Raw genomic sequence first — 4,734 nt, forward strand, 5'->3', positions numbered from 1 at the left:
ACACTCTCTGCGTAAGAGGTGTCAAAAGAATTGCATACACATTTCTCTTTCAAAGGAGACGAACACATACAAGAATTCAATTTGTTTATGTGACAATAAAAAATGAAAGGGGTGTGTGATCTCACATACCTTTCCTGAGTAGTGCAGAAGAGTACTCCCACGAAGAAGACGACGAGTACCCTACGAGCACCTCTCTGAGAGATTGCTTGCCTTGCGAGGAAGAAGATGAGAGAAGCCAAGTAGAAGCCCTGAAAGAATCTCTCTATGCTCACCTCTCTCTATAGGGCCTTCCCTCTCTTTGTACGATGCTCTATATCTCTCTTAGAATTGCTCTCACAAAATTCTGGTGCTAGTTTTTTTTGGCCTCCTCCTTTTGTAGTAATCTCCACAAACCCACTAAGTTTCTCTTTAGTTACTTTGTGGTCCAATTCCTCATACTATTTAGAGCTTTTGTTCATACTCCGAGTGTTTTGCATTTGAGCCTTATGAGATAGGGTATGTTGATCCATCCATTGTTGCTCCTATGGTGATCTTCACTATCCCTCATGTACCTTGGAACTTGAGGCCTATTCCTGTTCCAAAGGCTCATTTGCCAAAACTCATTGAGTTGCTTAATGAAAAGATCAAGATGGGTATTTTGGAGCCTTTTTGTGCTCCATATTCAAACAGGTGGTTCACAGTTTCAAAGAAAAATGGTTCTTTACTCTTTATTCAAGATATGCAACCTGTAAATAAGGTGACAATTAGAAATGTGGGTACAGGGCGAGTTGTGGATGAGTTTGCAGAGGCATTTGTAGGAAGGGCAATATATTCTATGGGAGATTTGTACTCAGGGTATGATCAGTTCCAACTAGCAATGGAAAGCAGGGACCTGACTACCACGAGGACACCCTTGGGTCTAGTAAGTATGTGCACCTTACCTCAGGGGGCAACTAATTTAGTTGCACATATGATGAATGGTATGAACAAAGTCCTACGTGACTTCATACCGCAAACTACAATGCCTTTCCTTGATGATGTGCCAATCAAAGGATGTGATGTCAGCGATATAGAGGTGGCTATGAACTCGAGGGGGTGCCACAAGTATGTGGAAAACCATATCAATGATTGTGATGAGATCTTGTCAAGATTGGAAGAAGTGAACCTTACCTTGTCTGGGCAAAAATTAGTGTTTGGTGTGAGCGAAGTTCTTATTGTGGGGCATATGTGCAGGCCATATGGTAGAAGGCCTTGTCCTGCAAAGATTTATGTAATTCAAAGAATGAAAGAGACATGTATTAATGTAACTGAGGTTCGAAGGTTCTTGGGTGCATGTGTGTTCTATGTTATCTGGATTCCATATTATTCTCATGTGGCATAACCTTTGTATCAACTTTTGAGAAAGAACCAAAAGTTTCAATAAGAAGAGATGCATACGCATGCCATGAGGAAATTAAAGAAGTTGTTGCTCATGTCTCCAACTTTGAGGAAAGCAAACTATGAATGTGGAAGATATGTAATTGTGATAGTGGATACTAGCCCCACAGGAACTGGATGGGCAATTGGGCAAGATAATGATGATGGCAAGCGATATGTAGTGAGATTTGGAGCAAAATTCCTAAGTGCTCGTCAATGCAACTATGCACATGGAAAAAGAGAGTTATGGGGAGTAGGCACATCTTTGAACTGTGACAAAGAGTATTTGATAGGAGCAAATGTAATAGTGGAGACTGATTGTTTACCCCTTCTTGGAATGATCACAAGTTGCTCAACTCTCGACATTGCTATTATGAGATGGATTGTTTACATACGGTCCTTGAATCCAAAATTTAAGCATATTGCATGTCATAAAATATAATATCTAACGTTACCAAATCATTTTCTCATATTAAACGGAAACAAGAGTTAGAATAGAGACATGTGCTTCTAGACCTATCTCGACATGGGACCAAAAGGAGAGATGGTTGCATCTCAATAGGGGTCCAAAAGGAGATGGTCTATCAAAGAGCAATGTGCAATAAGTGCTTCTAGACTTACCTCAGCAAGGGACCAAGAGGAGAGATGGTTACATCTCAATAAGGGTCTAAAAGGAGGTAGTCTATCAAAGAGCAATGTGCATATCGAATGGAGCTTAAAAGACCTTAGGGTTAGCTTCATTAAAGACCTCCAATGGTTAGTGTTAAAAGTCCTTTGACCTTAAGCAAGCTAGGGCTGAGCTTGAGGTGGGAACCCGACCTAAACTTAAGAAAGCTAAGGCTGTGCTTGAGGTGGGAACCTTAAGCAAGCTAGGGTTGTGCTTGAGGTGGGAACCCGACCTAAACTTAAGCAAGCTAGGGCTGTGCTTGAGGTGGGAACCCGACCTAAACTTAAATAAGTTAGGGCTATGCTTGAGGTGGGAACTCTACCTAAGGTGATTGTCATGCTTGATGACTAGGGTGCTTATCATGCTTGATGACTAAGGTACAGGGAAATTCTAAAAGAGCACATGGGACACATGTCAGACTCTCACTAAGCTTAACCACATGGTGTGCTTGAATGCTATTGGTTGGGTTAAAGAGGGGTCAAATGAGCTTCTACTTCTATCTAACAAATATCTAGATATTTTCAAGCTCTCTCTCTCTCTAAGGGGTAAGGAGGACACTTGTCAAAGAATACCCATGTGCTTGACTGCATGCTGCATGTGATTGGCTAAGGGGAGAGGGGTCCAATGAGCTTGTAGTATGTAGAAATTTCTCCCAAAGCAAGGAAGGGGGGTGGTAGGGGGATATACTCCACACACACACACACACTCATTTGCGAGGCCATTCTCACTTGGTGAAAGTTGAGGAACACCACCTCCTTCTCCAAGCTTGTGAGAAGTGAGAGCCTACATCAATACTCTTGGCTATGGAATGCAAATCCAACCAAGATTCATGCTTCAATGCTTAAGCTTGCCATCTTCTCCATCTTCATTACTATGCTATTATGTATACTAGCAAGAAGAGTAATGATAAGTGAGGAACTATTTCTTTCTCCTATGAAATGTTTCTTCTTCCTCTTCCCTATCCTCATTCCCCGCTAGTTAGGTGTTTGAGGCCTTGGGACTGAGTCTTGGGATAGTTAATTCTTCTTCAAGTTTATGTTATGTTATGTTTGTGATGCATGAAGCTTTCCATCTTCATTGCATCACCAAGGTCACAAAGAACACAAAGATTGTATTGTACCAAGTCTCTCTTGATGGGAGAAACTAGAATACAAATGCCTATTGGAGGGGGTACGGCTCCATATGAATCCGGTCCTCAACTAATGTTATGTTCTCTAAACTCTCTCTCTTGCAAAAGTATTGTTCATGCCAAGTTAACCAAGTACCATGTTTATGTTGCTACGATCAATTAAGTTCACCCGCTATGCCCACAAAGTAATCCCATAAAAGTGCTTCACCTAATTTCCTAATTTTGCTACTCTCAAAGTTGATAGGCCATTTCCATTACATTGGTATCAGAGCATTAGGTTTCTCTTTTCTTGCTTAAGAAGAGAGGGCCTTAAGTAGCCTATTAATGGTTGATTTTGTTAATTATATTAGGTTAAGTGGGACTGGATATATTATTGGTTTTGTTGAGCCCACTATGTAGGATATGGTGCACACCTCGCTTTGGTCTTAATAATGGAGTCTTTTTAGACTTTCCTACGGCTTTACCATTATTGAGCCAGAAGAAGTCCGAAAGGAGCTATCCCTTGGCAACTTCGCTATGTTAGACTCACTCCACTACTCTCTATATTTAACCAATTTGAGCCGTGGGTGTAGATACTTAAGTGCCTATTTCCAAAGGCTAAGAGGAAACAGGACACCTAAAGCTGTGGTGCATGATGTAACACCTGATGAAAAGTTTACAGGTACAAAGCTTGATTTGGCACACTTGAAAGTGTTTGGCTGCATAGCTTACGTGCATGTACCATATGAGTTGCGTAGGAAATTGGATCCTAAAGCAGAGAAATGTATTCATTAGGAAAAATATGGACTCTCCATGGGCCTTGTAAGAATCCCTAATTTCAAGGAAGCCTGCCAAGATTAAGGGGGACAAAGGCTTTGAATGGGGCTATTTTGGTAGGGTCTCCTCCACCTTTGACCCCTAAAAAGGTAGGGGGAAGGGGGGGGGGTAAACCATTTGAAAAGTAGGGGGGTAGGGGGTCTTCTATCTCTAGCTTTTTTGCCAACTTGTAAGTGGCCTCTTAACTCTCCCATGCCACCTAATCAAATCCATGGGTCAAAGAGGTCAAAAAAATGACTTTTTTCAGAAACTTTAAAAAAAAATCTATTTTTACCTCAAACGTACCCCCAACATATATACATATTAAAAAAAAGATTTTTAAGTTAAATTACTCATAATTCAGCATTTTTGACTCCCTCCAAAACTTTTAGGAAATTCCCCCCAAAATTGAAAACTTTCCCTCCTAATCTAAGCTCCTCTCCTACACCCATCCCCCTTGCACCTGCACCTGCTGTTGCACCTACACACCCATCTCTCCATCTCTCCATCCTACAAGCTCTATCTCTCCATCCTTCAAGCTCCATCTCTCCATCCTACAATGCCTCTTGACGACGTGACCAATGTCCTAGCAAGCTTTTCATGCGGTAGGTCTCCAGGGCTTTTCCTACGCCTACCTCAAGAGTATGTTCCGACAAAGAAGACATGCTTGGGTACATTACCTTCATCCAATGAATGCCGCGCTCAAGGGGAGAAGAATGTGGATCTCTAGAGAGACGGATGCTTGTAC

The sequence above is a fragment of the Adiantum capillus-veneris genome, chromosome 14 (genome assembly GCF_014529385.1).
Source record: "Adiantum capillus-veneris isolate H3 chromosome 14, ASM1452938v2, whole genome shotgun sequence".
In the NCBI taxonomy this organism is placed as follows: domain Eukaryota; kingdom Viridiplantae; phylum Streptophyta; class Polypodiopsida; order Polypodiales; family Pteridaceae; genus Adiantum; species Adiantum capillus-veneris.